General features: G+C 40.6%; 1 pseudogene; it reads left to right on the top strand.

Moving 5' to 3' along the window:
- The first annotated feature begins 2,314 nt into the window (after positions 1-2,314).
- Positions 2,315-24,532, top strand: LOC143696434 (synaptonemal complex protein 1-like; annotated as a pseudogene).
- The last annotated feature ends 1,027 nt before the right edge of the window (positions 24,533-25,559 follow it).

Raw genomic sequence — 25,559 nt, 5'->3', positions numbered from 1 at the left:
AGCTCCATGGACAACAGAATTCTTGTTCCTAATGGGAATGAGATTGAGAAACAACAATGAAGAAAGGTGTCACTGAAGTACTACTGATGTCTGTAAGGTGTACCTTGATAGTCAGCCAGAATCTTTGTCTGCCACAAACACCTCTAGTGTTTGACCAAGGGGTTAGTCATCAAAATGTAATGATGAGTTCTGATGGATTGCTGAGCTTATCCTTTTGTAATTCTTTGCTAATGATGATGTGCTTTGCTGAGCTTATCCTTTTGTAATGCTTTGCAGCTGTGCATGATATAAATGCCACAATTCCTTCAGTTGGTGTCTGTGTCTTTGGTAGTGACCCTGCTGCCCACTGGTGAAACAGGACCCCCTCTTGCCTAAGTGTTAGCTGGGAAGGCAAAAAGCCTCCCTCCAAAATTCCCCCCTTGCTCCTTGTTCCCCCCCTTCATACCCTGAGCATGATGTGCTCTGGTCTGGGCTGTGCCCGGGGTCAGCTGGGGTCACCTGTCCTGGCTGTGTCCCCTGCCAAGCTCCCCCGCAGCCCCAGCCCCTCCCCAGCGTGGCTGGACGAGGGGCAGGACAGGCCTTGGCTGTGCTGCAGCTCAGCAAGAACAAAACCATCTCTGCGTGCTCAGCGCTGTGCTCAGCACCCGGCCCAGCAGTGTCTCAGTGCCAGGGGCTGTGCCCTCAGTGCCTGCCAGGGCTCTCCATGGCAACTGCCAGGCCAGGTGCCCCAGGTGTCCCCCCCAGTGCCGGTTGCCATGGAAACAGTGCCCAGCACTGCCCTTTTCTGTCTGGCTGACCTGGCCTTTGGCCCTGGCAGTGCCCTTGGCTGCTGGTTCCTGGTGCCTGAGCGGCCAGCGCGGCACAGGGCAGGTGGCCATGGCACAGCCCCCAGCAAGGGATCCCCTCTGGCTCTGGGCACTGACACCAGCCCTGAGCAAGGGGCCCAGGGCAGCTTTCCATGCCCACCAACCATCACAATGCTTTTGCCCAAAAAAAGGTACTTGGACATCCGTAACTCTTTGTTCTTATTGTCTCATATTCTCCTAAATCCTAATTGTCCAAATTTTTATTACTTTAATTATATTACTGTTTTATAAAGCAATTTAATTGTTTTATAACAATTTTTTAAAAGTTTAAAAACAAGTGATTGGTGTTTTTCACACAGTGCCCAACACACAACATCCCATGTACTGATGTTTCTGGGGGAGCCATTTACAACACCGGGGGGTCACAGGATGTGAAAAACGCCAATCACTTGTTTTTTAAATTTTTAAAAGTTTCATAGTTAGAAAATAGCAATATAATTTGAGTAATAATAACTTGGATAATTTGGATTAGGACAATATGAGGCAATACCAAGAAAAAGTTATGGACATCTGGGTACCTTTCTCTGGGCAAAATAAGCCTGAAAAAAGACACACTTTAAGAGAGGATTAACCCTTAAAAACAATAACCTGTTGCATATTCATACACCTCATACATGATGCATAAATTCCATTCAAACCAAGCAGTCTGTTCAGTGTCAACTTCTTCCTTTGAATCCTGACAGCGTCTTCAAGGCTGAGCAGGCAGGAAGAAGTTCGTTTCCTCTGATAGGAAAGCAATAAATTCTCTTTCTCTGAAAGATTTAGGTGTCCTGTGGCTGCTATCTTGCTGCAAGTCCTTTCTTTAAAAAAAAAGTATCTCACATAGCATAGTTTTTATTTTAACATTATGTTATACCCTAAAACTAGATTTAACACACTACTTAAGAAAATTAATACAGCATAACTTTCTGACATAAATACATATAATATTGATTTGAGTATTTGCGAAAAAGCCAGTCATAAAATACGCATTTTTCACACAGGAGGACTGAGCTCCCCCAGTTATTCCCGTACAGACGGGACCTCCCCTTCCCCTCAGACCTCTCCCGCCTTCCCCGCGACGGCCAAAGTCCCGCTGTGCTGCCCCCGGCCGGCGACCACGGCGACATCGCCAACCCGCCCGGGCCCCCGGGCTGCCCCGAGACCTCTCTCGCGTCCACGGGCTACGAGCAAGCCCCGCCGATGGCCCCGATGGTGCCGATGGCCCCGCCGATGGCCCCGATGGTGCCGATGGCCCCGCCGATGGCCCCGCCGATGGCCCCGCCGATGGCCCCGCCGATGGCCCCGCGGCCGCCGCTCTGTCCGGCCGGGCCGTGCCCGGGCCGTGCCCCGCGAGCTCCGCTAGGCGGCGCCCCCGCCCCCGCGCCGAGGGGCCGCTGCCGCTTCCCGCCCTTCGCGCCCGCCCTCAGCGGCCGCCGGCAGTTGGGGCCGCTCCGCCCGCCCTTTTATCGGAGCCATGGAGAAGGAAAACCGCTTTAAATTGTTCATGCCGCCGCGCCTGAGCGCTGGGCAGGTGTCTGCGGGCAGATCCCAGGTGAGCGCTCGGCCGCGGGGCCGCTGAGGGCGGCCCCAAAGCCCCCCTCCCCGGCCGCCCCTCGGGCTGTGCTGCTCTGGAGGCCGCGGCTGAGGAGGGGACGGGGGGAAAGCGCTGGGGCCCTTCCCCGGGGACACGGGGACAGTGCTGGGCCCGGGGAGTGCCCGGCAGAGCCCCGGGCTGGAGCACACACACACCTGCCCCTTGCCCCGGCACAGCCCCGGCCTGGAGCGCACACACACTTGCCCCTGCATGGGCCGAGACGGCTCCTGCCTACTCGTTTCTGGTATATGCACAGACATCTTCGGTTTGAATTTCAAAGACTTTTGTTGTTTTCTATCAAAACTGAAAGGAATCATCTTCTCGAGCATCCGCTCTGTGCTGTAAGTCCGTGTTTGATGTGGGTAATTGAGCCCAGAGAGCGAGCAGGGCTCTATCGCCGGCCGGGCTCTGTGTACAAATCACAAACGGGACGGGACTGCTGAGGAACTGCCTTGAGCTGTTTTCTTTTCCAGCATCAGTCTCATTACGTGGTGATGACAATGGGAAGATGTCAGCAGCTCACATCCCAGGCAGCAGACAAAGAACTTAATTTGACAACTTACTTTCAAAGTTTTTTGACCAATCACACAAAGCAAAAGCATATTGACAGTAGTTCTATCCAACCACTGTAAGCACAGGTACCTTTGGTTCAAACAATGCTTGCCTTTTTTGAATACAATACCTGCTGCTTGTAAGCCTTAAAACACAATGCACAGAGCTCCATTATTAAGCTTAGAACTTCCTAATATCTCGCTAGATAAACTTCTCTGTAACTTAGGGAGTTATTCTAGACAAGCGTTAATACACAGACCATTGTTCTATTTACCCTTACTTTTCTACTTTTTAAATAATTTTTCTGCTGACCTATCTCATGGCTACTGCTTGGCTCTAATCACAGTTCTGTTGTCTCTGAGGCTGCCTTTTGCAGCTTTCCCAAACCCCTCTGATTTGATGGATTCCCACAGGCCCCACTCAGATGCTCGCACTGGTGTTGGTGTCTTGGTCTCACCAGATCAGGTGTGCAGTGAAAATGTTCTGTCCCCACACTGAGTTATGGGAATTCAACAAGTTATTTTTTCATGTCAAAGCTCCTTATGAAATATGTTGAGATTCAACAGGATATTCTGACAGCAGATGAGTTAGCTGTTTACAGGATGAACTTCTGTGACTTAAAAACCTTGTAAAAGGGTATTTTCATGCTGAAACATAATCAGATATAGTTTAGAAGTGCCCTTGGAAGCAAAGCAAGAAAGAAATATCAACTACTGGTCTTCAAAAAAGTAATTTGTCTCCTTGAGTCCTTTGCCATGCACCAGGGCCCAGCCAGGCAGGAGCTGCTGAGTTCCCTGCATTGAAAGCTCCCCTTTGGCCACAGTCTGTAAATCAAACTGCAGGACACCAACAGTTTGATCAACCACTGGGCAGGAAGAAGTGAGTTCCAAAGCCATTACCAATACCTTGGGCTTTGAAATTTGTAGGCAGCTGGTTTATTAATGACAAATTCTATTTTCACATCATCTGTAGGGATTTTTTATGGATTTTATAATTCTTCTTTACAAATCTACCCATAAGGAACTAATGTTTAAATTTGTGCAGGGTTTGAACAGATGCTCAGATGATGACTTTAAGCTGCCATTTGATGTGTCGAACCGTGGCGAAATCACTGATTCAGGTACGATTGGAATATTTGCCATGCACCTTCTTTAGATTTTTATATCTTGTCAAGGTTTAATTTTCATGAGTAGTCTCACAGTTTCATATCTGTAACTGTTAAATACAGTTTCACTGTTACTGTTTTTAGAAAGACATTGACCAAAATCTCTTCATGTTTCAGATACAATTTCACAGCAAGTGAAACTTTGCTCTGAAGTAGATGAAGAGGTCAGCTAAGTATCAACTCTGCACATCTAATTCCTTGGGGTCTTTTGAATTTGTTCCCAAACAGTGCCTAAAGCATTATTCAGTAGATATTTCAGGGCTAAAGGAAGTAGTTAAAAGGGAATAATGTTTTTTGTCTCCTGTTTAAAGCTGAATCACTAAGAGGAGATATTTGTGATTTAGTGAACATGCCTGGAAACAAATCTTTAAAAATTAAGGTGATTGCAATATTGCTGTTGTTCTTTCTTTGTTTGAAGTGCCTGTGAAGTCCATGAGCTTTAATTAGAGTAAGATTTAAACACTTAAGTATCCTTGTGGAACTGGTTCTGAATATTCTGTTGAGGGGCAGAAGGGTTGAAGTCAGAGTATTCTTTGGAAAACTGAAGTAGATTATCCCCATTGCCTTGTCTGGCTTTGTTTTATCTGTAAAACAATGAATTCAGTGGTTTCCAGCCTTGTCTGGCTTTGTTTAATCTGTAAAACATTGAATTCAGTGGTTTCCTCAAGCACTGGATTCTTTTGACAGTGTCTTTACCAGCAGATCTCTGCTTTAGCACAACTCAGTCCAGCTCAATTTTTTTGCAATAGCTTCTGTACTTTGCAGCTACAAAACACTCTTTGCTACCACAAAATAAAACACATTTCTTGCACTCTCCCTGCTGATTTTCATATCCCTGACAACTTTTTAGACTTTTTAATCCTAAGCTAGACTTTTTAATCCTAAAGTACCATCAGGACTGGAACAAAACTGTGATGCAGCCAAAACAAGGATGGTGTTTGGGGGTGTTGTAAGTGAACCAAAGGGCCCTTTGGGCTCGTGTGTTGCTCTCCCTGCCTCGACCACTGGCCCAGCACTGCTTGTAGGACACTTTCAAGGTGTTCTAAGGGCACAAGGGTGGTGGTTTTCCTTCCTGCTCTGTGTGTGAGCAGAGAACTGCTGGGACACTTGGATATTTGTAAATCCCGGGGTCCAGATGGGATCCATGCCAGGGTGAGGAGGGAGCTGGCAGATGAGCTTGCCAAGCCTCTCTCCATCATTTATCAAGAGTTGTGGCTCACTGCTGAGGTTCCAGATGATTGGACACTGGCCAGTGTGACACCCATTTACAAAAAAGGTAGGAAGGAGGATGCTGGTAATCACAGGCCAGTTAGCCTGGCCTCAGTGCCAGGTGAGATAATGGAGCAGTTCATACTGAGTGCTATCCCACAGCACTCACAGGATGGCCAGGCTATCAGACCCAGCCAGCGTGGCTCTACGAAGGGTACGGCATGTCTGACCAACCTGGTCTCCTTCTGTGACCAGGTGACCGCCTGGTGCATGCAGGAAAGGCTGTGGATGTTGTGTATCTGGACTCCAGCAGGGCCTTTGGCACTGTCTCCCCCAGCACACTCCTGGAGAAGCTGCAGCCCATGGCTTGGACAGGAGCACTCTGTGCTGGGCTCAGAACTGGCTGCATGGCCGGGCCAGAGAGTGATGGTGAATGGTGCTGCATGCAGCTGGCAGCCAGGCACCAGTGCTGTCCCTCAGGGCTCTGTACTGGGACCTGTTCTGTTCAATGTTTTTATAGACGACGGGGATGAGGGCATCGAGTCCTTCATGAGTAAATTTGCAGAGGACGCTACGCTGGGAGCTTGTGTTGATCTATAGGAAGGAAGGAAGGAAGGAAGGAAGGAAGGAAGGAAGGAAGGAAGGAAGGAAGGAAGGAAGGAAGGAAGGAAGGAAGGAAGGAAGGAAGGCTCTGCAGAGAGACTTAGATCAGTTGGATGGATGGGCAGAGTGCAGCAGCATGAAGTTCAATAAGTCCAAGTGCTGAGTTCCACATTTTGGCCACAAAAATCCCCCACAACGTTCCAAGCTGGGGACAGTGTGGCTGGACAGTGTTGAGGCAGAAAGGGCCCTGGGGGTGCTGCTGACAGCCGGTTGAATATGAGCCAGCAATGTGCCCTGGTGGCCAAGAAGGCCAATGGCTCCTGGCCTGCATCAGGAATGGTGTGGCCAGCAGGAGCAGGGAGGTCATTCTGCCCCTGTGCTGGGCACTGGGGAGGCTGCACCTTGAGTGCTGTGTCCAGTTCTGGGCCCTCAGTTTAGGAAGGATGTTGAGGTGCTTGAGCACATCCAGAGGAGGGCAACAAGGCTGCTGAGGGGTTTGGAGCACAAGCCCTGTGAGGAACGTTGGAAGGAGCTGGGCTTGTTTAGCCTGGAGAAGAGGAGGCTTAGGGGTGACCTTATTGCTCTCTCCAACTGCCTGAAGGGAGGTTGTAGCCAGGTGGGGTCGGTCTCTTCCACTGGGCAGCACTGACAGAACCAGAGGACACAGTCTCAGGCTACAGCAGGGGAGGGATAGGTTGGATATTTGGAGGAAATTTTTCACCAAAAGAATAATGAAGCACTGGAATGCTCTTCCCAGGGAGGTGGTAGCATCACCATCTCTGGATGTGTTTATAAAAAGACTGGACATGGCACTTGGTGCTATAGCCCAGGTGTTGGGGCAGAGGTTGGACTCGATGATCTGAGAGGTCTCTTCCAACCTCATTATTCTGTGACTCTGTGATTCTGTGTGTGTTCATGGCAAGATCACAGGTACTCTTGGGCAAAGTCTCTGAAGCTGCTTTTACTTAACTCAGCAGTGTCTGTCAGAAGGAGAGGACAGAAATGGTGTGAAGAACCTGCTAGAAGGAATTTTGGCTTCACTGATAATTCTGACAAAACTTTTATTGATTTTGGTGGACTGCAGTTATCCATGTCTTTAAGCCCATCTATTTGGTGATGTCTGAAGGGGGTTTGGGATATTTCATTGTATTTGTTTCTCCTGTGTGCTCTGTAAAGCCTTTTGATACATACATAGAGGATGCACAAAGATTTGTGCATCCTGTGCATAAACTTGGGCTCCTGATCATATATCAACTTATATCACCATCTGCAGAAAAATATTACTCTTGTGATGTTTCTAAGAGATAAATACATTATCTCCAACAGTATGAATTAGATATTATGTACTATTAATTAGATAGTATTTGAGATTAAATTGTGGAACCTGTTTCAATAGAATACAGAAACAATGAATGAATTGTTCTCAAAACTTTACAAAGAGGCTGAGAAGATCAAGCAGTGGAAACTGACTGTGGAAACTGAATTAAACCAGAAAGAAAGAAAGCTCCAGGAAAATAAAAAGACTATTGAAGCACAGAATAAAGCCATTCAAGAACTGCAGGCCAGTATTGTATAGTATACATTCAATAAACAAAGTTAAGTGCTTCCTGATTCAGTATGACACTATTATTGATACAATTAAATCTTAAAGACTGTTGCAGTTTGGTTTGTGCCTTGCGAAAATGATTATTTTGAGAAGTTGCAGGCACCTGTCCCGTGTGAGTGTTTGTCTGAAGAATATACCTGTAAGTGTCTCATTTGCTGGTAAATTATTGTTCATTAATTATTGCATCTTTCATGCAAAAGATGACTCAGCATGTAATACCAGATAAAACAGACTTCTGTCTACTGATGCCCCAAATTACATTTTCATGAGGGATTTGAGAAGTCAAAGTGCATTTCTAATCTATTTTTCAATAACAGTGTCTTTTTGCATTTGTTCCCTATGAAATTAGTTTGAAAATGAAAAACTCCATTTGAAACTGGAAGATGAGATATGTGAAAATAAAGATCTCTTGAAAGAGTAAGTAATAGAACCAAGTATATATTCTTGTGCTGGAAAGAATCAGTTTCCATGTGGGCAGTTTTATGTAGCTGTTAAATTTTGAAGGTCATTTCCATTGTTACTCCTTAGGCACACAAAGTACTGTGCACTCCTGTGCAAACAGGATATTTTTTCCCTCCTTTAGAGCTGCTGCTTCGAGGCATCTGTGTAATGTGCTCAAGGAAACCTGCACTCGCTTCACAGAGAAGACCAGCAAACGTAAATGCTTTTTTAGCTTTTATTGATCAGAGTAAATGTACTTCTAGCTTGCTCTAAATTCACAAACAGAAGAAAGAAGAAGAAATTTCTCGTGCTGTTCAGAGAAGTTCTCCAGTTGGGATCGACTGGATGTGGCTCTCAGAGTGAAAAGTGAATTTTAAGTGGCTCACAAAATTGGAAGTGAAGCCCCAGGTCTAACAGACTTTTGGTGTGTAATGCTGAATGCAGAGGGCTTTTGAAGCCAGTGAAATTGTTTGCTGAAAGGTGCCAGCCTGGGAGCTCTTTGGGTGCCCAAACAGTGACCCAGGGTTGAGGCAGTGCCCACAGCCCTGACTGGCCCTGGCAGCCGCTCCAGAGCAGGGCAGGGCTCCTCAAGGCTGCTCAGCCCATTGAAGGTTTGCAGGGCCATCCACACACTGGGAATATATTAAGACATAAGAAGTGACCCTTCATGCCTGTTTTTAGGCAGTAGAATCTACTCTAAATTCCCAGCACTCTCTAACAAATTTCCAGAGCTGACATTTCCTGTTTTCAGCCATCACACATTTATGGGGAGAAAAGGTCTTAACCCCAAGGTACAATGAGTAACTGGAATTCTTCTCATGCAACTGAAGAAGCCAAGACAGTTGGATAACTTAATGCAGTTTAAATTCTTGAGGTTTTAAAATATGTTCTTGATTGGAAGTTCTACTTTATATGCAATTTAGAATTGTTATTCTAATCATTCGAATTTTACTAACTTGATCCTGGATACTTAAGAAGTGTCTATTTCTTTTTAGCCTTAAATCTAGAAACACTTGTATATAGATGTACTGTTCTGTTTTGATAGCTGTTTCTTTTACTGTTCTCTTTTTAATTGTTTTCTTAGGAAAAAAATAGTATCAATTACAAAAGTGAAAGAAGGAAAATATGGACATGGAGTGTTGCAATTTTCTAATGACAGCTCTGTGGTTATAGGTGTCTGCTGATAGGAAGAAATTCAGTGCTAAACCCTAGATTACAGTTTAGAAATACTAACAGTGTTGATACATTATTATTCAACAGCATTAATACTATATTAATTAATATGGTCACATCAACTGATCCAGAATTACACTTTTCACAGAAAAAATATCTTAGGAAGGAAATTTAAAAGCTGAGCTTGCTTAATGTTTCAATGAACTACACATTTTCCCTAAATCCTGTGACTTTTGGCACCATGTTTCATAAGGACTTATTTAATAACAATGGAGCTGGTAATTCCTTTTTTAATTCATTTTGCTGATTAAGTATAATGACTTGGACAGCTGGCATTCTTGTTCAAAAGAAAAACTTTCTCATATGTTCTTGCTTTGATAGATGAACAGGAAAAGGCAGAAACAATACAATTGTATGAGGAACTTCATAGCAACATAGAAGTAAGTGGCCAGGCTTGATGAAAGGAATGTGAGTTATGTGAGCTGAACTGAGTTCCATGTTTATGTTGGGATACTGTTTGTATCCATCATGTGTGGGTATCATGTCATGTGTGATGCAGGAAGTTGGGCTTTCAATCCCTTTTCAAGAATGATTTTTGTGTTCCATAAAACACATTCAATGGAGAAAGTGCAGCAGTGTGTGGGATGTGGATCCCTGTGATCTGTGGGATGGGTGCTTAGTGCTGGGTCACTGCCACAACTTCTGGCTTCTTTCTGGGCTCTGTTTCACCCACCTGCTGGTTCCTCAGAATGGCTGAGGTGGGCAGCAGCCCCTGGAGAAGTTCCAGGGTTTCCAGTATTGAACTTCAGATATTAAATTTTGTTTTTAGAGAATGACAGCGGCATTTGAAGAGCTTCGTGTGCAAGCAGAGAACGACAGATGGGAAATGAGTTTCAAATGTGAGAATTCAGTTTATTGTGTTTATGCAGCTGGCTCAATTTTGTACTTCATAGCTTGTGTTCCACATGCAGGGCCAGGGCAGACAGATGTGAAGGGCTGGAATGGTGAGCAGGTCACCCTGAGACACTGGGACCCTTCTTTTATTCATGCAGCCTTTGTTCACTGCCTGGCCCCTTCTGTTGCTGTTCCACTGGGCCAAATTTGGAACTTTATTTTTCAAACTGTCACTCAACATTGAAGTTTTGTCTGTGAAGTACAGTCTAGAGATCAATACTTACTTCACATAGTTGGTTTATTTAAATGATAATGCACTAGTGTATAGCTACAGAAACTTTAGCTAAATGCTCTCTCTCTGTATGTATAGCCTGGTGTGTTCCTGTTTCATTTTCACATGCTCTTTTCTGTTTGTATTTTGATTATGAAATCAAACATTGCCTCAACAATTACTCTTGGGAAACAAAAGGTACAGCTGTACAATTCCAAGCAATCTTAAAGTGGAAGTTGTATTGAACTTGGAGTATATTTCAGCTAGAATGTTAACTGTGGATGTTACTGTATCTCAAAAGTAAAAGAAGAAGCAGAAAAAGTGGACAAGTTTGAAAAAGAATGCAAACTGGAAGTCAGTCAAAAGGAAAAGCAGGTTTGCTCATTTTACCATCTCATATGTAGAGCTTTATTTGTGACTAAAGGGGCAATGCAAGAGCCAAGAAGTGTTTCTGGGTATTAGTAAAAAAGACAAAATAACATCTGAAGCTGCATTTAAGTCAAATTCTGCTAAGTTTAGTGATCTTTCAGTACCTTTAGTCTACTGGAATTTATGGTTTGATTTTGAATTGGAGAACTTTTTTCTTTAGAGTAATGTGACTTGATCAATATTTGGCTAAGATTATATCTAGACAAATATTTTCTATCTGTCTGTCTATCTATCTCTCTATCTCTCTATCTATCTATCTAATCTAACTTGAATGACAGCAAAATGTCTGCTTATCATACCTGGGGTACAAATGAAAATTAGCATCTGTCCCTTTTCCAGACTTCATGATGATATTTCTTGCATTTTTCTAGATTTCAGCTCTCACCATAGAGAGAGATGAAAAAGATGATGTCATAAAAGACATCAAGGCTCAGCTGCAGACGTCACAAAATAAGATTGCTGACTTAATGGAAGCAAACTGTAAGAGTTCTGCCTGCTGTGTTTAAATGTAATTGTTTATAGAATTTAAATGTAATTGTTTATGATTGTTTATTTATGATATGGAATTGTTTATAGAAGCATAGGAAACAGGGTCATGATAGTTTTATTCTGTTGCTGGTTGGCAGCAGAATTTTGGGGCCTTGAAGGCCTTATTTTTGTTTGGAACAGGAGCTGCTCCTGTGGGAGCAGGACTGGCAGGGTCGTTTTTAGGGTGAGTCAAGCACTGAGAGCTTTGGAAGATTGCAAGGGGAAAATATGTTGCTTCAGTTTTGCAAATTTACAGTCAGGCAGATGTCACTGAGGAAACTTACTTTTCAGAACTTGATTTTCAATATTTTTAAGCCATCTATATTCAAATTTTATCCATTATTTTATAGTATATGATGTCAGTACCATTGGTCTTTGTTAAATTCTTTAAATGTATGTAATTTTCCATTTTTAGCAGTACTTTTAGTAAATATCCTATTTTTAAAAATATTAACATCTTTTTTTGTTTAGTGCATCATGAAGAAATGTTAAAGGAATCCCAGGTCAGTAAAGAACATTTGAGGGCAGAGCTGGAAGAGGCTAAAATGTCATTGCAAAAGGCAGAGGTACCCCTTGCTTATAGTTTTACAGTAGAAATAGACTAGAGGAGTATTTGCATAAATAATTATGGATACTTTAGACATGAAACAGCTGTAGCTGTTTGTTGCAAAACATGTTTAGAAATGATATCATGTCTTGAAGGTTACTCAAAAGAACTTGGAAACTGAGCTCCAGACTAGAGTGAAAACATTAATTCAGGTTACTGGAGAAAAGGAAGAGCAGGAGGAAGAATGTAAAAAAATGAAGGCTTTGCTTGCAGCCCTGACAGAGGAGTTGGAGACTTCTGTTGCCAATTTGAAAAGCTTGCTGCAAGAAGAGCAAAATAGGTAAATTAATGAGTTTCAATTCCAAGAGTGATCTTACAGGTTGCAGTCTATGACAAAATCAAGAACCATTGGAAATGAAGCTGAAATTTGGAGGTTTTTTCCACACAGTGGTCTAAATGCAGAGAATTGAATGTAAATTTTTTTGTTGGTGATAGTTGATACTGGTCTATAAAAAGTAAATTTTTGCCCCCTCCAACTTTCATAATTCTGTCTTTAAGAAATAGAGATTTCTGTAGGTATAGATTTGTTTACTTTTATGTCTGCTGTTCTGAGGTTGTAAAAGTGTAATTTGATATGTGCTGCAGGCAGATTCATCATCTGCCTGTTGAAAGGTAAATGTTCTTAAAGTGCTTGTGCTAAGACTTTGTCTTATTGTCCTTGAAGTTTCAAATGCAGTGAGTGCTTTGTACCCTACATTTGGGGTTTTTAATTTACCATTTTCTTAGATTAAAGAAATATGAAGATGATTCAAAGCTGCTTACCTTGGAGCTCCAAAAGAAATCTGCTGAACTGGGTAGGGCTTGTAGAAAGGCAGAAAATGAGCCAGGCAGTAATAAAAATGCTTTCTGCTGTGTTCTGGAAATGGACTGTCTCTAGTAGGTGGAGAAATGATTTTACAGTACCTGTACCTATCAGGAATGCCTGAATTTATTTTGACTCAGCTGATCCCTTTTCTTTGGGGGTCATTGGTGCTGGCAGCAGCCAAAGGGCAGTGCTGTGCAGAGCTCCAATAGTGAGACCATTCCTGCATGAATTCTTCTGGAGGTAATTTTGGTTTCCAGCTAAGAGCAGCAGCACTGCAGGTGCCAGGAGTGACTTCTGTAGCAGAGATAAAACCCTCCCATTGAGGTTTCTGGGACCCTGCCCGTGCTGGAAGTGGAATGATGCTGGCAGGGGTTGTCTTTAAATATCATAAATGTGATATCCTGTGCTTTCTAGGGATGTGCTCCTTAGTCCCCAGAGTAAGAGCTCTGCCTTGCTGCTGAGAACTTGCAAAAAATACCAGCACTGTCAATGTGCACATAGAAACCATTTGGAAGTCAGTAACAACTGGTTTCCTTTCTCAGCATATCCATGTGGTACCTTCAGCAGTTCAGATTTTTTTCTGGAACAATGCAGGTGCATCAATACTTGCAGAATACTCTAGTCTAACAGTCCATGGTTTATTTGAAGCTATAATTGTGGAAAACATAGAAAGGCTCTAAACTTTATTTAAGATAAATATTTAGTTTCTCTTCAGATAGAGATTTGCTAATGTCTGAATCATTTTTCAAGTCTACATTTAGATTAAGTCATAAATTAGCTTTTCAGCTTCTTAACTTAATCCAACAAGTTTTGAGAACTGGGTATTGCAAAAGGGTAAATGTTTTATACTGCCTGCTAAATCTGAAAAATCATTTCTGTTCCATTAATTTTACATTCCATGTGCTGTAGAAGAGATGACTAAAGTAAAATGTGATAAAGAAGTGCACCTTGGAGAGCTATCAGAAACTCTGGTAAATATTCATTTTATTAATCTCATGGCATTTGCTCTTCATATGAAATTCCTCTTGCTTTGTAAGTATCTTAAATGTCATAAATAAACACCATCCAGTCTACCTTAACATTTCTACTAAACTTTCTCACACACAATTTCAGTGTTTTCTTTGGAGAACTTTTTTATTGCCACTGTTTTTCTTGTCTCCTGTGCTTTTGGTTTTTCTTGTCTCCCATGTTTTTGGTTTTCCTTCTCAAGGTTTTTGGTTATTTCCTTCTTTGTTCATGCCCATTCAAATGCCACTCCCTCTGGATATAAAGTTTTCCCATTTGTTCTTCCTTACAGGCAGGTAATTAGCTCTGGCCTCTGTGAACCCTGCTGTACTGTGACACAGGCCCATTTTCTGTCACAGAAGTCTCAGCTATATGAAATACACTCTGAACAGAGGTTTCTTTTCATTATGATTTTAGATTTACAAGCCTAACAAGAATCCATATCAACTCAAGTTAAGATAGTGGGAAATCAGGTGTGCATTTCACTGTGTTTGCTTGTTGTTCTAATCTGTGCATTGAGTGTTCTGAACTGAGTTTCACTCATTTTCTAAAATGGGCAAATTGGAGGACTTTGACTGAAGAAGAGTCTTGAGGCTACTGTAGAAAATATGCAGAGAGAGAAAAATGTGGAGAGAGCAATGAAAATGCTCTCCAGATGAGAGAGGTCTGAAGTAGGGCAATAGTAACATGTTTTTAGAAATAGTGAAGTTACACATCATGACTTGTACACAAGTTTATGCATAAGGAACAGCACCCAGAGCAGTGTCCCACCCTAATTTTGCAGCCCAGGTAATTGAACTCACAGCAGGGGACAGACATGAACAGCACTGGTGTCACAGTTCACTGTCTCACAGCACTTCCAGATCCCAGCAGAGACTGGAAAGATCCAACCTGGATAATCCATGCCATGGATGTTGTTGGGTTCTTCTGAAAGCCTTGTGCTCTGAGTTCATGTCTGATAACCTCCAGCAGTTGGAGTTTGCACATGGATACTCAAAACTCTTCCTTTTCATTTTGCAGAAAGAATTCCAGGATTTGAAAGCACAGCTGACAAGTACAGCTGAGAAGGAACAAGATTATTTAAAGCAGCTTGTGACTCTGAAAACAGATCTTGAACAAGAGGCGTATGACCATTTTGAAAATATAATATTTAATTAGTTTTGGTGGAGCTGCTTTAATCCACAGTGAAATGAACTAGGATTGTTTTCTAATCAAACTTTTGAACTACATATATGCCATTAATTCTAGACTTACATTTCTAAATTCCACTTTCTCTATTTGTATGTATTCTATGGCATATGTAGTTGTTCCATATCTCTTTGACTTATTTAACAAGAAGAGAAAGTTTCTGAATTCATGGTTAATCTTGCTTTGAACTACATCATCTTCTCTAACCATTAGATTTATATAAAAGTTGACTCTGATTTTCTTTCCTTCTTCTGTCACCTTTTTACATCTCTCTGACTCTGCTGCAAAGCTTGTATTTGTAGATAAAGGCCTGGACTTCTTTCAGCATGGAATAAGACTTGATAATGGGTATGTTTAATTTAAAAGGAGATTTCAAAATGCATCTTCTTATTCCTCTTGGCCATTTGTTTGAAATTAGGTTAAGGAATGAACAACTAACAGTGTATCTCAGTAAGCTTTCACTAGAGAAAGAACAAACAGCACAAGAGAAAAATGCTGTGGCTGCAGAAGTCAAGAAACTGCAAGAACAGCAAGAGGCAAGTTGTAAACTTCCAGGTTTCATGAAAGGACAATACTCAATTTGACAAATTACTCAGTTTTACAAATTAGATGATGAGCTGCAACATGACTTGGGTCTGTAGAGTACCTGAGCTGTTTTTTGTGTTTGAGTTGGAAAGGAAGTGTATTTACACTTGTGAGCAAGGCAGGTCAGTGTGCTTTGGATGTCTTTGAGTTTTTTAAGAAGTCACTTTGAATTTTATTTCTTTGCTGACACATGGGTCTTTATTTAGGATAGTAAGAAAAAAGAAGAAAATACAAAGCAGTTAGTTGAAAATCTAGAAGAGGCAAATAGCCAGCTAAGGCAAGTAAAAACAAATACTAATAACTGGTATTGTGAAAGGAAGTAGACTCAAATAGTTAGTTGTGTTCAAATGCTGCTTTCTGGGATTTTTTTGATTAATGTTTTTCTAGATTATATAGCTAAACAGAAACTATTCAGAATTGCTGTTGGCCAAGTAGAAATTTTCTCAGATGAGAAATACCAATTGCTGCAGGAACAGTGTTTGCCATCATTTTGTATTACATAGTAGGAGCTGTCTTGTTGTGCATTAGACACCTCAGGTGAGAAGGCAATGAAAGTGGAAGGTGAAGGTTATGGATTAAATGTGACAAGGCAAAACTGGGTAAGAGTTACTCTCTGTATCACCAGTTCAATAGACAGGCAGCTCCCATGTTTCACAGCTGCATTGCAATAGTCCAGGTGAGGATGTATTTTCCTTGGCTTAGCTGGAACATCTTTTCCTACTTCAAAAAAGTATGGACAGTTCACACATTGACTTACTGGGCATGTTGCTGCATTTTAAGAACATTTTCATTGAGCAGCTTATGAAGTTCCCATCAACATTAGCAGCTCTTTTTAGAAAATAAAAGAAGGGTTTCTTAGAAGTACTGAAAATAAGTTAAAGGCAAGAAGGAAATATTTATTAATGCTTGTTAATTTGGCACTTAGAAATGAACTGGAGTCTTGGAAGGAGAAAATGGCAAAGACAGGTGAAGAGATGAGAAGTACCCTGGATGAAAGAGAAGAAAATGTATGTCATGTGTCATGCAAATATCTTACAGAACCTGTAGGAGAGCATGAAATGTAAAATCTGTGTTGGGATTTTTCTGCAAAGCTCTGCCTGGGGGATGTGATCTCTGCCAGAGGTTTCTTCTCTCTCAGCTGCTGCCAGCTGTGCCATTGTGTGTGCCCATGCTGAGCCCTGGTATTTCAAAAGACAAGCACAGTCACGGGGATCTTCACTCTTTGCTGCAAGTTTCATATTAAAGATTTGGTTCTTTTCAGGCAAACAGAGAACCTGCTTTTCTGATTTTTCATATACCCACACAGTGATGGATGGGCTCTGGATTAGCTTTTTATATGTAGCATGAATTTTAGCTTAAATAGATTCAAACATTTTTACTTTTCTTTCTATTGGTTCAAAGCAACCTGGGGTTTTTAGCAAATTTCAGAATTTCATTGTAACAGTCAAAGATTTACAATTGTCATTTCAGGTGAAGAGTACTGAAAATGAAATTTCAAGAAAGGAAAACCATTGAAGATTCTAGAAAATAATTGGGACAATTCATTTTTTCATGGATGTAGGGAACTTCCTACAAGTGTATTTTTAAATTGTGAAGATATTGGGGTATTTTTCTTCTTCTTTCTTAATTCCATAACCACTAAGGAACTGGTTCACTGCTATTGATTAACATCTCATGGTACTTTATGGCTAAAACTCTGATTATTCTTACATGTCAGCTGGTGTTGCAGTCCCATTGGAACAAACCAGACTGGTGCAAGTGCAGGTTTGAGAACATTTACAGGAATTGCTCACACAGGGAGTCATTTGTAGAACTTACTAATGAATGTCTGAAATCTCTCTTTCAGATGAACAATTTAAAGCAGCAGGTGGAAAATAAAACCAAATGCATTGAAGAGTTGCAGCAGGAGGTGGGTAGAGATTTTCATTTCACAAATACATAAACACATTATATTTTGGGTTGCCTTTTCAGCAGGTTTGTGTCTGCTGTGATATCTTTAGATACACCTATGTAATTTAAAAATTCTCCTTTCTTATCCTAACCCTGAGCAAATTAGGGAGTCATCTCAGGAATCACTTGATTTGTTAAATGTGCCTTAATTTGAAAAGAGCAATTACAAAAATAATATCTTTAATGAACTTCTACTCTTTTTCATTTAGTGCATACTGTTATTTATGTACTTGTAATAAGTATCTCAGTTACCACTTGTAGAAAATAATTCTGCACTAGCACAAACTGTAGTAACTTCACTGTAAAACTAAAGAACTTGTATTTTTTGTCATGACATCTTCACACCTTCTGTCAGCAGCATCTTAGTTGTAATTCCCATTCTGCACCTCATTTGTTATTCCCTGCTCTTGCTCAGGAGGAGCCTTTCTTAAGGTCATGAAGAAACAGTAATTATCACAGAAATTAGTTGAACATTCATTTGTTTGAAGAATTGTTCTGGAACCTGAGCTGCACAACAGAGAGTTATTTGCCTGATGAGAGCTGGAATTTCTTGATGCAGTTAAACCATTACATAATTCTATTTACTTATTAAGGTACAGTGCTTGTTTTGTTTTATTTCACCAGAATAAGGTGCTGAAAAAGAAACTGACTGCAGAAAGCAAGAAAAGCAATACTTATGAAGGGAAGGTAGGTTTAAATAACATCCTGTAGAAGATGAGGTGAGTGTTTTTAAGTGCCACTGTAAGTAATGATAATACTTGTTCAATACGTTCTGAGCTGCTTTGGGATCTGGGATACAGACTTTGCAGGAATGAGCTCACAGTTTTTAGAAGATGCTTCCATTTTTAATCATTGGGCACTGACTGTTGGACATTTAAGAGATGGATTCACATTGCAATTAATGATGTTTCTAATCTGTTCCTTTTTGTTTTTCTTTTGTTGATAGTGGACTGAACAGGGTTCAGCAACCTCATTGTAACAGAAAAGCATTTAAAAGACATATACATATATGTATATATATATTACTTTTTTAAGGCTGTTCTTTAAATGTGTTCTGCAGTGGCAATCCCTCTGATGGGAATATTGTGTCCAGCTTTGGGTACTGCACTTGAAGAAAAGTGGACTTCTTTGAGGATATTCATATGATAACCTTAAAAGGAAAAACTGTAATCAAAATGCACAGCTGGGAGAAAAATGTACCATAAGAGCTGTGAAAATCTGATACAGATTTACAAGAGAGGGAATCAAATCTCCATCTGTATTTGTTTTTTTCTGAGGCATTCACAGCATTTAGGGTGACTGCTTAGGGCAGTCTTCCCCACTGGGCTGTTGCCATTCTTTCTTTGAGTATTTTCCAACTCACTTCAGGCCAAAGTTCAACTCTTTATTAAAAAAAAAGCTGAACTTTTAAATAGGAAACACTTTAATCATATACCTGAACAGTAACAGTGTGTTTGTGCTCAAAAACAAGAGGTAAGAAAAAATCATTAACACAGTAATTCCTAAACAAATAACAGCAGCAATTCTGCATTCTCAAAAGGTGAATAAATTGCAGTTAGAGATGGAAAATATGAACAAGCAACATAAGGAAGCAGTTGACATCTATCAAAAAGACATAGAAACAAGAAAAGGAAATGAAAATAAACTTCGTGAAGAGGTGAGAGGTGTTAATTTTTACTGCAATTTAATTTTTTTTAATTTAAAATGTTTTTATGAAGCTTTATTGGCCAGAGTCCTTGCTCTTCCATTTCAGACATGAATGGAATTTGTGTATGCCTGTGAGCAAAGCTTTAGTACATGAGGTGCTTAGGCTGACGTATTTGAGAATGTCTTTGAAAATAAGAACTCCATTAAAACTTCTTGCTTTCAAGATATAGTTCAAAGAAATTCCACCCTTGGTATAAAGTCAGCATAGTTAAATTAGATTATAACTTCTCCCATATTAGTATTTTTCTGCCCACACTTTTTTTTTTGATGGCAATGCTAAGAAATGTTAGGGCAGAGTGCTTGAAATGGCCTTTTGGTTTGAAGTGAACTTGCCTGCCATGGCTGTACCTTTGATCCTGCCCATTTTAACAATCTGCAGAAAAGATGAGGGATTTGAAAGGGATCTGAAAAGCAAATAAAGCCCAAGTGGGACTGCAAACTTTGCACCCACAGGGGAAAGAAGAAATTAAGATTTAAAAGAAATATATGGTTATGTTGATGAATGAAATGCAATTTATTACTGACAGGTAGAAAAGATGAGGTTGCTTTGTGATGAAGCAGCAATGATACAGAGAGAAACTGATGCCAGATGTCAGCACAAGATAACTGAGATGATGGCACTGATGGAAAAGCACAAGGGAAGAGATTTTCCTGCTTGCTGTGGTTTGCAGTGTGTGATACCATGTTAACAGCATGTTTATAACTTGTGATACCACGTTCATGACCTTTCCAAAGCAGAAACAGGCCTGAATCTGGGAAAAGGAAGCTGAACACATGCTGGACTTTGCATCATCTAAAATCAAATTCATTTGAAGATTTTCAAAAGATTCCTATGGGCAGATAAATTCCATTCATCTAAACTTCTGGGATTTTTAGATTTTTTTCAATTCAGGCTTCCTTTGATACCATCTGAGTGCAATATTTTTCAGTATCAGTTTAGGCTCTTTCTCTGAGATGCCTTAGTGACTGACAGCAGTTTAGCCTGACACATTTTAGTTTTCCTTTCTGTTCCTCTATTTTGCAATATCTTTAGCAGATACATTAATAAAGCTGGCACAGCTGGCTCTTAGTGCTGAGCACATATTGCTGCACAGAAATCAAGCACTCTCTGCCAGTCCACAAAATAATACTTGAATTGAGCATTTTCTGTTTTACAGTTTCTGCAGAAGCATCAATGAATCTTTTCTTTCTGAATCTTAAGAGCCTGGTTTGAAAGAAATGATGTTTTAAGACTGGATAACTCTATAATTGTAACATTTAGTCACATGTTTTGAGTTTGTTGTTGGTTTGGTTTTTTTAACCCAGAATGAATATGATAAAATGGTTGAAGAAAAAGATGCAGAGTTAAAAGTCTATAAAATGAAACAGCAAAAGCAGTTCTCATCAGCAAGAGCACTGGTAAGGAGTACTTTCCAATGTGCAGTAATTCAGTGAAGGGGCTGATGTCCTTGTGGAGTGGTTTTATACTGGCTAAGGGCCAGGCACACACAACAAAAACATTCACTCATTTTTCTCTGCTGTAATTGAGGAGAGGAGGGGAAAGAAAAATTCAAGTTGAGCTAAGGATTAGGAGAAAAACACTTTGAGGGTAAAGCAGATTCAAACTTAAATAGCATCAAAATTTTTATTATTAATAGGATTAAAAATGGGTAATGAGAATTAAAATAAACCTTTAAAACACCTTTTTTCCCAATCCCTCCCTCTTGCCCACCGACAGCACAGAGAGACAAAAGATGTGATCTTCAGTCAGTTTGTGACTTCTAAAAATCTTTTTTCAGGTTGCTTAGAGAGTTTCTTTTTCCTGCTGTGCTCTGGGGTCTTTCCCACCAGAGACAGTTCTCTGGGAACTTTTCCAGTGTGGTTTTAATTTTTACCAGTAGCAGTCCCACCCAAGCTGCTGCAGCAGATCTTATTCTGGGCACTAAAAACTCCAAATGTTTCTAAAAATGAATTGGAGTAGCAGTGTGTTTGTGTCTGCTCTTGCAGATAGTGTGTCATGCTCTGACTTCCCACTTGGAATAGGAAACTTTTGTTTTAAATATTTCGATTGTGCCCTCTCAGCCCTGTTCTCCCAAGTGTTTTAAGGTCTTACCTTGAACATTTCTGATCAAGTTCCTGTTTCTTATAGTGCTTCAGTCTTTTTTAAACAAGCTAAAGCAAAGCTTCAAGTATAGGGCTGAAAAGCAAATAGAATTCTCTTGTGTATCTAATGAGTGTCCCTGTTAATTACTGTCTCACTTGGGACTGTTTTCTTTTTTCTGGGCTGTGCATAGTTAACCCTGTCCTTTATTTAATGGTTTGTAGGAAAATGAGCTGTCACGTTTGAAAAGTGAACTGGCCTCCCTTAAGGAACAACTGAAAGCAGAAATTGAAGAGAAGGTGGAGTTTTTTATTCACTGAGCAGTGGGGGTGAGAGGTGTGGCCTGGGCTTGTGCTGTGGGAGGAGTTGGATAAGAAATGAAACTGAACAGAAAAACAGGGACTTTTGAATGCTGGGGTTGTGCTAGATCTGGTCATATATTTGTGTGAACTTTGTAACAGTCTGTGATTATAGATTATATATAAATTAACAACAAAACAAAACTCTCCTTTAGTTTAGTTAATTTTAACTAGCTAAAGCAAAAAAGTTCCCTAAACTGTAGGGGTTTTTTCAGTGACTTTTGAATACTGGGGCTGTGCTAAACCTGGTCATATTTTTGTGTGAGCTTTGTAACAGTCTGTGATTATAGACTGTGCTCTGTAATTACACCAAGAAGATTTTTAACAACTGAATTCAAAGAAATATTTCCTGACTGTCACATAACTCTTTTGTAGGAGAATCTTGTAAAAGAGCACTCTCACAGTATGATTCCTGAAAGTGAAAAGAAACACAAAGTAACTTCAACTTTTTAATTGCTTTTAGAATTTGGTAGTGTTTATATGTGTAGAATCAATTGAAGTGCCATGATAATTTATTTGCATTCAACAAAAGACACTGGAATGCTTTGGACTTCAAACTTTTTAAAGAAAATAAAAATTTATGTTCCTGGAACTCCTAAACCTTGTTTAGATCTATACAGTGAATCTACTCATGTAAAAATAGAAAGTCTCCAAATTATATTCCTAAAATAAAAAAGATAAAAATAAAAAATATCTCCTTCAGTGCAGGAAGCCCCTTGGGCAGTCCAACACTGAAGTTTTGTAACTCCTAACAGTGAATTTTTCTTGTTGCATTTTTCTGCCTGTATTTCTTACTTCTCTGTAGATGATTTTTTTTCCCCCTGGATAAGAAGGGATTTTAAAGGGTCCTACCATTCCATGGAGATATTAGACAGCAGTTTCTGGAAGGGCTCCCACTGTGTAATTTTTCTTGCTCAGTTATTGATTTTTTTATGTCTCTGGAATTGTTTTACTCAGTCTTAAAAGTGTCCATTTGAAAAGGCACTTTTCCTCTATGGAAGAGAACAAAGCTGATCTAGCTGTAAAAATGGTCAAAGTGTCAAAGTAGTCCTGACTGCAGAACTTACCCTTCTTCCCTGTCAGGAGTTCACTTGTGGGTTTCATATTGGAGCAATGGAATCCAGCACCACTTTGATGTTATCTGTCTGAAAAAGGACTGCACTGGACCATTCAAGGCTTCTCAGTTTAACTTCTAGTGAAAAGACTATTTTAAGTAACACCAATCTTGATATAGCTATCAATCTTTCTCTGAAAGCCTTTCCCTGCAGTTTTGTTTGTTCCCATTTTCTTTGATGTTTGATATGGTCCACATGTAGTGGCTACAGTTCAGAATAACCTGAATTTCTGCAGATAAGCATGAAGAACTGAAATACAATGTGCCATGAAACTCAGCTCTTCCATAGCTTCCCCTTCATTCTCCTCATTTGGCAACAAAAATAATATCAAAAATGCTATTTCCACCCCACCCCACTTTGTTTGGGTCATTGCTTCGTGTTTGGATGGAAAGAGAAGAGTTCCACCATTTCTCTCAGGTGAATTCTTGGACACTCAGACTGTAAACTGGCTCCTGAGTTTGGCTTTAGATTCCATTCTTACCCCATAAAATAAAATCTAAAAATAGAAACGTTTTCTTTCCCAGACATATGCTATCAAGACTCCTCCAATGGATAAAATGCACAGTGGAAGAAGCACAAACCTGCCTTCAGAGCAGAGCAGCAGGAAAAAGCAGAAAGTGCTTGTGCAGCTGGACACTCAGTCAGACAGCTCTGAGCACACTGACCTCCTGGGAAGAGTCAGAGAGCAAATCATGTGCTGAGCACTTCTTTGTGCTCACTGCTGGCTCTGAGAATGAAAATAAACAGTTTGGGCTTCCACATTCAAGCCAATATTTATGGGTATATTTTTAATTGATTGGTTCTTTCTGGAATTGTATGTACATAATTAACATTCTTTTTATTGAACTGTTCTGCCTCATAATGACATCTTAATGTTTTTTATTTTTCATAGTTTAATATCCTTAGGGGGAAAGAAAAAGTAGTTTTTAATATAGTGTGAGTAAGTAACTTTTTCATTTATTAGAGCATAGTCTCGGAAGAAGAAATGTTTAAAAATTTGTACAAAGATTATCCACAAGCTTCACAATTACATTCCACAGCACCAAAAAAGGTATGTTAGCCTTTCCTAAGATTAAAGCAAGCAGTTAATCAGATTGTTTACAGAAACTAAAGGATGGCTTTATTTTCCTTCCTAGACCCCAGCTCCATCCAGTGTGAAATCTCCAGGCTCTGCTCTGAAACTCAAAACCATGAGGAGAATGCGCGAGGCGGGCTGGGCTGCGCTCTCCAAAATGGACAGGAAAAGGAAAATTAAAGATGTTGTAAAGTTCTTTGCTTAAAATGCAGAAATACCCAGTGCCCTGGCATTGCTTGCAGGGTTGTTTTTCTCTCAGAGTTAGTGCTTTGTTGCATTTTTCTGTCATACTCAGTGTGTTCAATACTGTGTTCATTCCTTTACACATATGAACTTTATAGATCTATAACTGCAACCCCTGCAGAGCCTTTTCCACCTTTCCTCCCTTGTGCTTCAAAATGTTGGGACAAAAATTGGCCAATTTTAAATTTTGAAATAAATAGAACTGCATAGAAAGTTGTTTCAAAGCTGTTTCTGGCATTAGAAAGTCTGGTTTTAAAGTACTTCTGTTCTTTTAAATTTACTCCATTTTTTTTAACACATAAATACATAGTGGAAGAAATGTTGCTGTTCAATGTATGTTCTTTTACCTGAAGTCCTCTTGCTTTTTCCTGCATTTTAATGGCTGTTAGACCTGTCCTTTTAGACTGTTTTGTTTTCAGTATGTTGAAATGGTTTTGAAACTTCTAAAATTGCAGTAGAATTGCTTGTATTTAAAAAGATTTCAGCTTCACAAGGAGTAAAAGATGCACGGTATAAGATCATGAAAACAATGTCAAGATGCCATTAAATTGTTTATCTGAAATATCAAGTATGGGACTATTTGTTATTGCTTTAAATATTTGAACCCAGACAGAAATCACCCACCAGCTTTCCTAGGGACCAGCAGAAGTCCAAGGATAGATTAGAACATCTATTTCTGTATTAATCTTTGATTAATCTTTGTTGGGATCTCTCGCTGGTCACAGTGACCCTGAGAAAAGTTCCAAAGTCTCTTTTCCCAGCCCAGTGCTTGAAGAAGGAGTCAGGGCTCTTCATTTCTCGGTCTAAAGGTTGTTTATTTTATCTTATCTGTAAAAAATTTTCTCCTGCCCTGCACAGGTCAGCTCAACCAGACAGTCAGAGGCACTCTGCCTGCTCCAGGGCAGGGTTATGTCCTTATACTAAAAACTATGTGTACAATGTTTACAATTACTTCCCAATAGCTATCACCTATGTTAGACAGTGAGCTTCTACTCTAAACCAATCTGTAAATGCCAACATCACAGCAGAAGATGGAGGCCAAGAAGAAGAAGGAGAAAGGCTGGACACACCCAGATCCCTCCATCTTGCCTCCTGAACCCCCATACCAAAAACCCTAAAATCTACTTTTCCACCCCGTAATAACTTCACTAATATTCTGCCTAAAGTGTTGTGGCTTGCAGATCTTCATACAAGGTTGGTAATTTGCTCCACAGGTCATAATCAAAACCACAGGGGCATCTTGGGCTCTGTGCCAGGGTCTCTGAGCCCCCTGGCAGGGGTCTGGGCTGCTCAGGACAGCCAGAGGGATGTCCTAGGTCCTGACAAATCTTGGTTTCACAACAACGACAAACCCTCCTTCAGAGCCTAGACATAACAAGAAAACTACAAAGACCTCTTGAGCACCGAGCCCTGAGCCCCCTGCCCATCGCTGGGGGCTCCTGGGGGTTTCTCCCCCTGCCCCAGTGTGGGATTGGAGGGGGTGGCACGGTCAGGATGGACGGAGACGAGAGATCCCCGCAGCCAGGG

The sequence above is a fragment of the Agelaius phoeniceus genome, chromosome 34 (assembly GCF_051311805.1).
Source record: "Agelaius phoeniceus isolate bAgePho1 chromosome 34, bAgePho1.hap1, whole genome shotgun sequence".
Classification (NCBI taxonomy): Eukaryota; Metazoa; Chordata; class Aves; order Passeriformes; family Icteridae; genus Agelaius; species Agelaius phoeniceus.
The sequence above is the reverse complement of the archived record's forward strand: the minus strand, read 5'-3'. Positions and strand labels throughout refer to the sequence as shown.